The sequence below is a fragment of the Notechis scutatus genome, chromosome 7 (genome assembly GCF_049901735.1).
Source record: "Notechis scutatus isolate UNSWTSFEM ecotype Mainland chromosome 7, rNotScu1.2, whole genome shotgun sequence".
Taxonomy (NCBI): Eukaryota; Metazoa; Chordata; class Lepidosauria; order Squamata; family Elapidae; genus Notechis; species Notechis scutatus.
In genome coordinates this window covers 311,277-324,918 of record NC_142015.1, presented here as the reverse complement: position 1 = coordinate 324,918, position 13,642 = coordinate 311,277, and the positions used below count along the sequence as shown (strand labels likewise).

The 13,642-nt window shown below is 52.9% G+C and overlaps 1 protein-coding gene across 1 annotated transcript in view; it reads right to left on the bottom strand.

The window, feature by feature from the left end:
- The window catches only part of ADD2 (adducin 2), a 34,013-nt gene extending 21,838 nt beyond the window's left edge, over positions 1-12,175 (bottom strand). Inside the window, 1 exon segment of the mRNA XM_026684712.2 lies at positions 12,046-12,175. The gene's annotated coding sequence lies outside the window, so the exon portion shown is untranslated.
- Between the last annotated feature and the right edge of the window lie 1,467 nt (positions 12,176-13,642).

The following is a 13,642-nucleotide window of genomic DNA, read 5'->3' as shown; positions in this document are numbered from 1 at the left end:
TAAGAAGGATCTAGCAGTCCTAGCTGTAGCTTCCAAAAATGCCAATGCAGTCCTAGGCTGTATTAACAGGGTGAGAGTATCAAGGTCATGTGAATTGTTAGTGCCATTTTAACCTGCTTTGGTAAGACCATAGTTGGACTATTGCATTCAGTTCGGGTCACCACGATACAAAAGATGTTGAGTCTCTAGAAAGAATGCAGGGAAGAGCAACAAAGAGGATAAGGGGGCTGGACACTGAAACATATGAAGAACGGTCGCACCCCTGTTTGGGGGGGGGGGGTTGGGCTAGAAGACCTCCGGGTCCCTTCCATCTCTGCTATTCTGGACTTAATGGAGAACAACTAACGAAGTGGGTTCCTTTTCCCCTCGACTTGCCTGGTGGTTCAGTGAAATGGCCCCATCCCTTCTCTGGGAATTTCTCCCTTCTAAGTGGAGCTTCTTCTTTCCCTGGATAGAAAATGTCCTGAAAAGAGGCAGCCACAAAGAGGTTGAACTGACCTCCAAGAGCTGAAGGGTTGGAAGGAAATGCAGGGCCTGGAGTGCTGGTGCCTTCGGTTTAGCCAAGCCCAGAACGCAGCAGAATGGTTTGGGAATGGACTCGGGTTCCAGCCTTCCCTCCGATGGCTTTGGGCAGCTCCTCCCTCTCAGCCTAATCTACCTCACGGGAAGGGAGAACGTCGGGTCGATCCTCTTCAAGGCCCGGAACTAATAAGTAAATAACGAGCCTGCACTGGCTGGGACTTCTAAAGTCCTTCCTGAGCCATTTTTTAATTTGCCTGTTCTACACCCTTGGTGAATGTTACTGGATGCTGGGCATGGATTAGCCACAGAACTGAGGAAACTGTAGTCCCATCTGACATGTCCAACTCCAGGCCACCAAATGGACTTTTGGACCAAACAGCCAATCTCAGCTGCACTGCTGGCTGACCGCTTTATCACTGCAAGCGCTGAGTCTGTCTGGCCTTGTCCTGTTCCAGAGGCGGCATCACCATTCCAAGCAAAGGGCACTTTATTATCTTGACTGGCCAATGAAGCTGTGCTTATTATCTCGGCTGCAGCTACAGGGAAACGGTCTCTTCCAATCGGCAGTAATGAAAAGGTTGCTCCTGGCCCACTTCCTGGGGCAGCAAATCATCCGGGAATCTCTCCGTCCATCTAGAGAACGAAGAATGGACTTTTGGCCACGGTCCAGGTCAGAGCTCTGGTTTAGAGGATGTCCCATCACCCTGCAAGGCTAGGAGGCAACAAGGGTGAGGAGAAAGACCAGGCAGCCTTTCTTGGCCCTGAAAGAAAGCTGAACCGAAGAGGAATCCCGGCTCCACGGGGACGGAATCCTTCCACAGGGCCCGCTCATAAGGATCTTATTTATTCATTTATTGAATGTAGAGGACACTCGACTGTAAATGACTCAGGGTGGCTTATGCTTTATAAAAGTAGAGAACATTGAAATAAAAGGGGGGGGGGAGGGAATCATCCATAAGCTCCAAGCACCAAAGAAAAGCAACAGAGCTCGGAAACCATCGTACCCAAAGCCTGGAAGAATATCCAGGTTTTCAAGGATGTTCAGGATATCCCTGGTGTGGAACCATATGGATCTTTACTCTCCTAAAGCAACATCCAGAGGTGCCACATCTGGGCCCCTGAGCACTCCAAAGCTTCTTTTTGGAATCGGAGCCAAAAATGCATAGGCTTATCCTAGAATGTCTGATATGTGAGCAGAGTTTAAACATTTAAATATGTATACTACATTTTCCTACTACTAAGTATCTGCTGCGAACTCCACGTGGACGGCAGGAAGAGCATCTGGCCAGTAAGCACTCAGCTCCATCCAGTTGGCCCTGACTCCATCCTGAATTAAGGGACAACAGGGATGCAAAAAGGGAGTTTTTAAATAACATTTTCCTACCAGGGAACCCGCCTTCTTTTGCAGTAGAGAAATGTGAAGTCACTTTCAAACTCATCTCTCAGCCGTACCCGGGTGACCTCACAGCAGCATGACTGTAACTTCCCTGCCACTATTTGGAAAGGGGCTGCCACTGCCTTTTTCCAGATGTTTGTTCTTCTTAGCCTGAAAGATCCCAGCGGTTTTCCACCCAAGTACCAATGAGTTCTATTCCCTTAGCATTTCATCCTGATGAGCCCAGGTTGGCTAGGCACTGCATTCAGAAGATGTATTTCAAGATCTCTGTCCCCGGGACAATTCGAAGTCACACTTCGGATGTATACAAAGGGTATACCATCCTTCTGAATCCACAGAGACTGACTTTGAGGACTGGAAATCATGTCATCATGTTGTTTTAGCCTAAAAGTGCTGCACGCTACACAAGGAGCTGAACTGGGAGATTTGGAGAAACCCCTAAAGTGAGGAGTTGTGCAACTGGGTTTCCCAGCCGTATCTGCCATTTCCATGGGACACAGCAACTAAGAGGAGTGAACGAGAGCTTTGGGAAAGGCGGCTGGGTGGGGGCACTTTAGATTGTGACCTACTGTAATCAAAACAGATTAACTGGGATTGACAGACTGAACACGAAGGGGAGGAGGAAAACAATAGGGGCACAAAAGAGGAGGAGAAATGGAGGGGTGGAGCAGTTGCACAAAATCCAAGCTGTGTGTTTCCCACATGAAAATGCTGGACCGCCTGCCAAGAAATTACACTTTCATCAGCACCACCTTTGTCGCTGCCTCTGATGCTGCATAAAATAACTACTAGGTTGGCATTTGTAAAAAGAAAAATATATGAAAAAAAGAGGCAAAGAAATCCACCCCTTTGCAGGACTGGATCGACCACTTAAAGAGTGAGGACGAATGCAACTTTGAAGAGAGGCTGGGTGGCTCAGAAGGAAATAAAGCCTCTTGAGACTGACTCCGTATAGCTGTCACTGAGCTTTCTGGCTCGTTCACTAGGTGCATGTTACTCAGCTCAACACATCAACCTGGAATTTCCCCCAAGTGTTACTAAGCAGGGCCAAGGAAACTGCGCTTTCATTCTGTTCCAGCTTGGGGGGTGGGTTCGCCCCTGCTTTAGGGGCAGGCAAGGGACGGGGCTGTTTTCCTGGGAGCGAGAGGGGCAGGGAATCTCCTCCGCGTGATAGAGGAGATGCTGCTGAGAGGGAAGCCTCCTCCAGACAAGCAGCTGCTTCAAAGATTATCTACTCTTCAATATTATTTGACTAGTTCATTAACAATTTGAACGGTAGGACTGGTGGCTGCTTATCCAACAGGAAGTTGACATTAACATTGTGAGGTCTGGCCCACGCCCAAAATGACAGAGTAAGACTGCAGATCAGCCTAGCAGGTTGGAAGCTTCAACGGGGAGAAACGTAAGGAATTGCCTTTTGGGACACACAAACAATATGGGGGATTCGTGGCCTGGAAGCACAGCAGCCGAGAAGGACTTGGGTGTGGACTCCGACAACCAGCTGAACATGACTCAGGAGTGGAAGACAGTGCTAGGAGGGTGGCTGCAGATTTGGGCTGTGTTAGAAGAAGAACCACTAACAAAAATGCCCAAAGTCCTCCTTCCCTCCACTCTGCACTGGGAGACCCTGCACGATTCATTGCAAAAGGTTGGACTAGATGATGCCTGTGAACCCCCCTTCTATGAAATACATCCCTCCAAAGCTCTGGAGCCATGGAAATCTTCACAATCCATTAACTTAATTTCTGTTCAGATCAGTACATCTACACACACAGCAGCAAGTGAAGCCCACAACTGCAGTAATAAAGGCTATCAAGCATGCAGAACAATGCCAACACTTCCCACACTCACACTGCAAGGCGTGCCTCAACATTCACATTTTAAACAAAGTGCTGCATTTGTTGCAAAGACTTAAAGGCACAACAATAATTGAAGCCACTGCACTATCACACATCTGGATGCGGGTTCTGCATCAGCCTGTCTCAAACTATCTGGCAGTTAAAACCCATTCTACCCCTTGATAACAGCCTATTAAGGTCTGAATACCAGTATTTTGGAAAAACACATTTAATTTAATAATGTATCTAAAGTCTAACCTGATCAATCATGAGGGATGTTATTCCATGCACACTTGCACCGCTAGATCTTAGTCAATAGCATTTTGTTTCTGCAACACAACGTGCCCAAAGAACTCATGCAAACCTCTTTCAGCTTCTCACAAATGTTCTGCTGGTAGTGAATTGGTAGAAAGAAAGCTTGTTGGATTGGACTGGATTCTGCTGAATTATCCTTTCTTCCCTGGCTTCCCTTGTTGTCTATTCTAAACCAACTTCCTCAGTTCATTCTTCTAGCCCAGCCCCCACTCAAGCCGGAGACCCTGTCCCACCCCAGACTAATGGGGTGTCCATCTCTTCTTAAAAGCCTCTAGGGATGGAGCCCCCACACCTGCTGGAGGCAACTTCTGTTCCACTGGTTCATTGTTCTCCCCACCAGGAAATGCCTCCTTAGTTCGAGGTTGCTTCTCTCCTGGGTCCGTTTCTATCCACTGCTAAGTTATTAAGCAAGGATTACTTGTATTTAGCTCAGACTAGCACTGAAGACTAGAGTCTCTATAGCTTTCCTCCTTGATCGTGGGGTTAGACCCATATATTAGGAATGGAGGATTGGCCATAGAGTTTGCTCAAACAGGATTTCTTCGTAATTGGCTATATTCACACCTCACGCTAATCAAGCGCTGGGGTCATAAAACAAACTCAGCCAGGTTCACATTAACAATACTGAACTTCTCAATGGACGAGCCCAACCCGGCAATCTTCTTTTCCTCACAGCTCAGCAGCCCAGAGGACTCTGCCCATCGTGGTCCCCATTCCCAGGCTATGAGGCCGAGATTCATCCCCTGACACCATGTCAAAAGCTTTGGGGCCGATCCACTAAACAGCCACCCACAGAGAGTAAATTCTAATTATGAAAGACAAAAAGTCTAGCGTTCACCTTGACTCTGGAACTGACAGGTCCATATTGTTTTCTTGGCAATAGCAGCCTTGTGCTCCAGAAATGAGTAGGAAACTGGGTAGATTGAAAGGGTTGCACAGCTAGAAATATTTTTATGGAATACAACAATCACTTCTCAGCTGTACAAACAAAATGAAACAAATGAAACTATCTGTGCAATCATGGACACGGCTCTTAAGTGCAGAGGCGACTTCAAGGTGAGCACGAGGGAAGAGCTCCTCCCAGACCCCTTCCTCGCTCTCCTGACCGAAAGCCCCCGCAGGCAAATGGCCCCTTGGGGCATTGAGAAAAAAATGTTCTCTTTCTGGAGGAACACACAGCAGTTCCCTTCTTATCACAACACATTAATGAATCTGTTCGACAATATGTAGCATAATTAAAACTATATAAAACTGTAAACATGGGATATCAGTACAATATATATTTAGAGTGTGGCTGTACACCCCTCCAGAGATTAATTTTACATGTTTAAGTGACAAAAAGGGAAGTCATCTTATTTAAATATATTTAACTGAACATTACATTTAAAAGTAATTATTTTATTAACTCGTCTTTGACCTGGGCCTGCATAGTTTTGGAATTTCAGTCCTTGACATGCCAATAGATAGGTTGGCCCTCATTTCTTCCCCAGCAACTGTGCACCCCAAGTTTAATACCGAGTAAACTCTTATTCTTCAAATAATGTTCTTTGCTTCCTAATCCAGTTATTCTAGAATTACAATTGGTTTAAGAGAGAATAATGCTAAGTTCTCAGCATTACAAAATTGCCCTTATATTGACCATTCAAGGAGGAGGAGAGAAGAGACAAAGATCAAAAGAACCACCAAACAAAAAAAGGGCAGTTTTGTCAAACCATTTCCATGGCCCCGGAGGAGGCAAATTGTCCACTGTTGGGGCCATGGCCAAAGGACTCCAGGGTGGGGTTTTCAAAGCTGAAAGTCAACTTATTGACTAGCAGCAACATGGAATTTCCTTTTTCCATATAACTTTTTCAATGCCCTTTAATCTAGAGCTCAACATACAAAAAGAAAATGCAAAGAAAACTGAGGAACTGAGACCGAAGAACTTCTAAAGGATCAGGATCCCCTTTCTCCAAGGGGGAGATGGAGGCCACCGCCCCCCGCCAGGCGTCAATAAGCTTCTCCATGCCGGGGAAGGAGGTTGGGGTGAAAAGCCCCCCCCCGGAGCTTTCCTGGGGTTTTCTGCTCCCAGAATCCGGGGAGCCTGACCGGGAGAACCTCCACCTGCCTCCAGCTGTGTCCGGCCCCTTCCCTTCATAGCCCCAAGGGAGCCGAAGCCTCCGGTTTACCTCTGGCCAAAGCGGGGGGGACTTTGTGGCCCAATTGTTCTCCTGCTGGGAGCCAAGGGACAAACAAGAGTCATGTGGGAAGGTCCCCCCTTCTCTCCTGGGGCATCAGAGGGAGGGAGGGAGGGCAAATCCAGACCGATGCAGGTAGTCCTCATGACAGTGGAGCCCAAAATTTATGTTGCTAAGTGAGACATTGAACTATTTTATGACCTTAACTGGACCTGGCTCCCCCATGGACTTGGCTGGCCAGGAGGCTGCAAAAGGGGACCCGTCACCCCAGGAGGCTGCAAGCGCCGTAAATGGGAGTTTTGGTCAGGTGACCCTGGGGGGCGCTGGGTCATGACCCCAAAGGTGGGGGGAAGGGTCACCATTCACTTTTTCTAGTGCCGTTGAAACTGAACGGTCACGAGATGAACCGTTGGATGGCCGGCACTCGCTCTCCATGAAGTGGGGCTCTGACCCAGCTGGCCGGGAGCCGTTTCCTCCTCTGCCTTCCTTGGATTGCCGGCCGTGTTGCAGGGCCCCTGCGGACACGCTCAGCTGCCCTTCACGGGCCGAAACCTGCGCGCACGAAACTCTCCTTCCCTCCTTTGAAACGCATCCCTTGGATCCTGCGCTGCCTTTCCTCCGGCAGCTGAAGGCAGAGGGAGCGGACAAAGGAGGAGACGAGAAGCTGCTCCCAGGCAAGGCCAGTCTCCTCTGGGCGGCTCCTCCCTGGGGGGGGGGTGTGCGTGCGTGCAGATAGAGTCCAAGAACCGCTTAGTGGAAAAGTTCACCGTTCCCCAAGTGAACTTCCCGTCTTGGGCTGAAGGTTCACCCAGGGCTTGGGGGGAGGCTACATTAACCCCTGGGGACCCCCGTTCTTGATCCGAACTTTGGAAGGGGGCAACTCAGGCCAGAGGCTCCCATCGCTTGGGACCAGCCGGGCTCAGGGGCTCAGGGAAAGCCCCTTCCAGATACAGACTGTTGCTTTCCTCACTATTCAAGGTTTAAATTGCTATCCACATTGCCAGAGTGATAACAATTTTGAGTCTGGATTGTATCAATACCCGTGTGCCCCCTCATACCTGCATTCTGTAGTCCATTAGTTGCATCTTACGACACAACGAATAGCCCAGGATGGAAAAAAGCAGAATGTCAGCTTCCACACACACCCCGCCGATCCTCAGAGGCCCAGGAGACTTCCGTGCTTGGAGCATTTTTCCAAAATCAGAGACTTTTGTTTTTAACGCAAAAGTCTCGCTCTATCACTGACGCACACCCAACCCCCCCCCCCGCAACAGCTGTTGGGGCAGCTTCCTCTGACCAAAAGCCCTTCGACCTCCCTGCAGGGGAGCCAGGAAGCCCATGCGGCTGGGAGGGCTGACCCCAGAAAAGGGGGAGGGCAGCAGCCTTCTCCTTCCCGGCCCAGACCCATGGGACCCCCTACAAGGCGCTGCCTGTGTTTCCTTCCCGGACTGACAGGGCCGGTGGGGTCCCTTGGGGTCCTCCAGCTGCTCCCGTGAGGACAAGGCCTGTTCCCTCTGGGGACCCAGCCAAGGGCAGCTCCAGCAACTGCCGCCTGTTCCAGGGAGCGCCAGGAAGAGAGACGCTGCTCTGTGGGGAAACCGAGGGGAGCCTGGCAGCCCCCAGGCCCCTCCCAACCCTTTGGGCCCTTTGGAATAAAAGAACAATGGAGCTGGAAGGGGCCTTGGAGAGCTTCTAGTCCAACCCCATTTCAGAAGAGTGGCTGTCCAGTTTCTTCTTGAAATCTTCCCGTGTTGGAGCCCCCACGACTTCTGGAGGCAACTTCTGCTCCATGAAGTTTCTCCTTAGTTCTAGGTTGCTTCTCTCCTGGGTTGGTTTCCATCCGTTGTTTCTTGTCCCGCCTTCCGGGGCTTCTGAGAACAGGTTGAACCCCCTTTGTGGCAGCCCCTCAGATACTGAAGGCTGCGATCTTGTCTCCCCTGGTCCTTCTCTTCCCTAGACATCCTGATGCTCAGTTCCTGCAACTGTTCTTCGTATGTTTTAGCCTCCAGGCCCCAATCATCTTGGTTGCTCTTCTCTAGGCTTTTTCCAAAGTCTCAATGTCTTTTCTATAATCTGGTGACCAAGACTGGATGTATTGCAGGTGTACTCTTAGTAAGACGACTTCATAAAGTGATGCTGGTCCTTCATGGGATCTTGCTTCTATCCCCCTTTTAATGCCAGGTAGGGCTGCATTGGGTTTTTTTTGGCTGCTGCCGCACACGTCTGACGCCTGTTTAAGTGATTTTCCACTAGGACTCCAAGATCCTCTGATATTGAGCCAGACTTTACCTAAACTACTTCTACATTTGTTTTTGCTTAAACCTCGTGTTACTTTCCTTTACCTTGAATTTCATCTTGTTGGATAGGCCCAGTGTTCAAGTCCCTGGAGATTCATCTGGATCTTGAGTCTATCTTCTGGGGTGTTGGCTATTTCTGCCAGCTTAATGTTTGCAAATTTGATGGTTTTCCCTTCTATCCCTTCATCTAAATAGTTTATGAAAATATTGAAGAGTACTGGGACCTTGGGCCACCCCACTGCTTACCCCCTGTGTAGATGTAGTTCCACTGAGGACTATACATTGAGTGCAGTTTGTCAGCCAGTTGCAAATCCATCCGGTGGTGATGCTGTCTTTCCCACATTTTTCTAGCTTACCAAGAAGTAGGTTGTGGTCTACTTTGTCGAATGCCTTGCTGAAGTCTAAGTATACGATGTCCGCAGCATGTTGCTGGCCAACTGATATAGTCACTTGGTCAAAAAGTGAAATAAAACTTGTTTAGCATGATCCGTTTTTGAGAAACACCCATTGGCTACTGGTGATAACTTTGCTTGCTTCTGTGTATCCGCAGACCTGTTGCTTGATTATCTTTCCCTGGACTATTCTGTCCTGTCTCGTACACAGAGGTGGATTTGTGGCTGTGCAGATGCAGATAGATAATTCCACAAAACATCCATAACAAAGTACATTTATTGGTACATCAGGTATCTTCCTAACTCACATTTGTGACGAAGCTCTTCTATAATGACCAATCCTTTGTATATCAGCATTGCAGGTAAAAGATGGTTATTTTCCTAACCCGTCTCGTAGCGATAGCTGCTTATCTGTTTATGAGTCCAGGAAAGAATGGAGGGGACCTCCCTCAACCCCTCGAGGGTCAATTTAGTGACCAATTAGGAATACAGATGTGGCCACGTGACACGAACTACATTTCCCAGGATACCTTTAACTACATTTACCATGATGCATTCCCTTAAGGGGACAGCTCACAATTCCTAAGTAACTAACCAATTCCCATAGACTGGCTGGACAGCACAAGGACCTTCCCGGGTGCTGATGTTAAGCTGACTGGTCTGCAGTTTTTTGGGCCAGGGCCAGGCAGCCTTGGGCACTGGCTCAGTCCTGAAACCAGCAAGCAAATCCTGCCTCCCCCGGCGAGTGTCCTTTCGCCTTTGCACAACGGGGTATCTAAGAAGTAGCCTGGATCTCGAGCGCTGGCCAAGCTCAGAAGTGGACCTGGGAGCTGCAGAGGAGCCTCCTCTTCTCCTGGGAGGAGCAAAGTCCAAGCGAGAAGAAAGGCCCCGCGCCCGGCTCTTGCCCCCATCGTCTACACCAGGGCTGCCAAACTGCTGGCCCACAGGCAGCTTGAGGCCTCACGTGCTGGCCACACCCACGCCCAATTTAGCAAAGGCGAGAAAAGACCTGATATGTCACAGGAGGCTGCTGTGACGGCATGCGTTTGACACCCCGGTTCTGGAGCTATTCTCTCCCCTCCCCAGGAAGCTCCCACCTGTGATGGGGGGGGCATGGAAGGCCCCCTTTTCACATCTACAGGCACAGTTGCTGCTGCGGATCCTGCCCTGCCAACGGCTCAGGTTCCCTTCCAAATGACTCCCTTCTACTATTCATGGAGTTAGAAATGGGATTTCCTTTTGGAAAAATCCCACTCCAGAGGCTCCCCTCCTGCAGGCTCCCTTCCTCCTCCTCCTCCTCCTCCTCCTCCTCCTCCTCCTCCTCCTCCTCCTCCTCCTCCTCCTCCTCCAATGGAACAGCCATAATTATGACTCAACAGAATGAGGGCTGTCTCTCCTTTCAAAAGCAGCTGCAAGCGGAGACTCCCCATCATTCTGCATGTGTGTTTGTTGCATTTTGGCATCAACTAATATCTAAGGCTGAACATAACCATGGAAACCGAGACTGGCTTTTTCTAAGGCACAGGGAGCGCCAGCAGCTGGAACCTATCGCGGCAAGGACATCTTGTGCAAGACCAGCCCTTCGTTGAGGGTGATGTGACAAGGGAGAGGCTCAGCGGTCCTTTCTGCAGGAAAGGAAGCAGTGGAGGCCAAAGAGGAAGGCTGACCAGACAGCCATGGCCCTCACAGGCAGGGACTGGGCAACAGGGAGAAGGCCGCCCAGGTAGCTTGGAGGTGGCGAAATTAGCCCCCCCCCTGTTTTACACTCCAACAGTCGAGCTCTGCGGGGGGGGGGGCAGAAAGAGGAGACACAGATCACCTGGATCTCCCCTTAAGAGATCTGCTGCAGATCCCCGCCTACCTTTAATTGCAGCCTATGCTTCTGTAGTTCTCCTCATGGCATTATAACTGCTCAGCTGTGCAGCATGATGGTCCTGGCCAAGCTATGGGAAAGCTTTGAGAGACCCCAGTCCCCTTCACGGCCAGCAGCAGAAGTCCAGCAGCCCTTTGTCTGCCTTCCTAGAGTCTCCTGCTTGAGCAGAGGGTTGGGCTAGAAGATCTCCAGGGTCCCTTCAACTCTCTTATTCTGTGGCTCTGGATGAACCTGGGCCACGGAATCAATTCAGTAAACCGTCATTCCCTTAACCCTGGGTCGCCTCTTGCCAGACCCAGACCGCCTGCCCTCCCTGTCCCAGAAGTTTCCAACGAGGCGTCGAAGGACGCTGGTCCCTCCGCGTGACGGGAGCTGTGGGCGAACCCCACAGCTAGGCTGCCCCACTGGGATCGCGCGCCCCGAAACTCCGGCTGCCCGGCTCTGTCGAGAGAGGAGAAGCAGCAGCGGAGCCGCTTCCAGCTGGGCAAAAGTTCTCGGCTTTGAGGGCGGCGGCCACTTGCGACGGTTCAGTGGAGAGCGAGAAACACCGCCGTCCCCCGTCCCCCCCGGCTCCGATTCGGCTTCCTCCGGCAAATCGGACCGAGAAGCCGCGCCTCCTCGGCCTCTGCGCCTCCACCGACGCTCCTGCCGGGGCCCAGGAAGCAGCCGCCGCCTCCGGAGAAGCCGAGGCCCCCTCCTCCTCCCCTCCCGCAGGATGACAATGCCGTCCTGGAAAGCAGCAGCCCCGCCGGAGCCGGGGGAGCCGAGCTCACAGCCGCCGGCCCAGCTGCCCCTCGCGCATCCTGGGCGGCTTCCGAGCCAACCGCTCGGGATGCGCATCTCCCCTGAGGGAGGCCCCCGCTGGCCTGGCAGGGAAGAGTCCAGAGACAAAAGGAGGGAGGGGCGGGCCTGGTCTGGGGGCTTCAGCCCCTTTGCCCAGAAAAGAGCCGCTCGGCTGCCGAGCCCCGGGTCGGGCGGAGCCGCTGCCCGAGAAGCTGCAGCCCCCCGGGGATCTCCGAAGGCCCCCCAGGCGCCTCTGCCTCCGGCCAGGCCGGGGCGGGCGCGGGTGGGCAGCGGGCGGAAGGCGCCCGACTCTCGGCCGGTTTGGCGCTTGGTCGCGGCGGGGGTGTCGCTTCCTACCCTCTGCAGAGCCGTTTGGGGAGAGCCGCCCCCACCCGCTTCTGCCGGCAAAGGGGCTTCAGACCCCAACCGCCCCCGCCGCCCCGGCAACCTACCGCACATTTGCCAGGAGGCCGCTGCGAAAGGGGCGAGGGTGCGGCGGGCGCGTGGGCCGCCCTCGCAGGTGCAGCCGTCCCAGGCAGCGAGCGGGCCGAGGCGAGCCTCACAGCATCCCGCGGCTGGCTCCGCCTCACCTCGCCGCCGCAGCCTCCGCCTCACCTCGCCCGGCGCTCCTCTCCCGCGCCGCAGAAAGCCGCCGCCGCCACCTGCACCCGGCTCGGGGCCGCGAGGCCGGCGACGACAAAAGGGCGCCTCCCCGAGCGCCCCCCGGCGGCAGACGGGCCCAACAGCAGGCGGCGCGGCGACCCCGCCCGACCCCGCCACGCCCGCCGCCGCCGCTGCGCCGCCGGCCCGAGCCGGGCTCTCCGGCCGCCGCAGGGTCGGGCCGCGACGCCAACAGCCCCGGGGACCCCGCGCGGCCGGCCGAGCGAGCGAGCCAAGAGGGGCGTCTTGGGGTCACCTGCGCAGGCAGGCCAAACCCCCCGCCCTCACCGGCTGTGGTCCGCCAGAGCCCCGCCCGCCGCACCTGCTCGGCCTGCGGCTCCCGGCGGGGAGGCGTTCGGAGCCCGAGGCGTCTCGGGGCTCCTCCGGCCGGCGCTGGGCGCTGCGGAGGTGGCGGGGCCGAGGCCGCCGCCCGGGGAGCGCCCGCTGCTTTCCCTCGCCAGGGCCGGGCGGTGGTGTGTTGCCCTGCGCCGCGTGGCCCCTGCCTGGCAGCGCGCTTCTCGGCACGAGGCAGCCGGGTTGCCCAAGGAGCCCGGCCGGCCAGGCGAGGGGAAGGCAGCGAGGGCCCTGCCGGGCTGGGGCGGAAAACCCGCTTGGCAAGGGGCCGGGGCAGCCTGCGGGCGGAGGACCAAGCGCGCTGGGAGGCAGAGATTCGGCCGAGGCCGTCCGACGGAGAGACGGCTGGTCTGTGGCCGCCCAGCTCACTTTTCCTGCCGCTCAGCGGCCTCCGCTTGCACCGCCCGGGCTCCGCCTCCGGTGTCCGGCTGGGGCTCTGCGCGCCTCTGCGGCTGTCCGTTCAAGGGGTCGCGGTTCTCTTTTTAAAATCCCTCCTGTAGCTCACCGGGTTGCGGTTTGTAATCCACACGTGCCTTGGAAATGCCAGAGGAATAAAATTTGGAAAGTAACGCAAAATCTCAGCTTAAAAGGAAAAAAAATTGTATCTCAGCTGAGATTTTTTTAAAAAAATGTCACCTTGTTCGTGTAACAAAAGATGATACATGCATACAAACAGATATTTACAATAAAACTATTCTTTCCTTTCAGCCTCCCCGTTTTGTTTTGGGGACCATGGAATTTATTTATTTTATTTATTTATTTATTTGATTTGCCAATTGTTTACAAGATAATAAGTATAAGTGTATACATAGTTGTGAATACATGAAATGGGTACATATAAGAAAAATAAAAGAATAAGAGAAACAATAGGACAGGGACGGTAGGCACGTTGGTGCGCTTATGCACGCCCCCATTTTGCCCACATTTTAGAGCGGGGTCTCCAATCTTGCCAACTTTTAAGACTTGTGGACTTCAACTCCCAGAATTCCTCAGCCAGCTTTACTCCAGAAACTGATCAATTCTGTTCCCTGAATA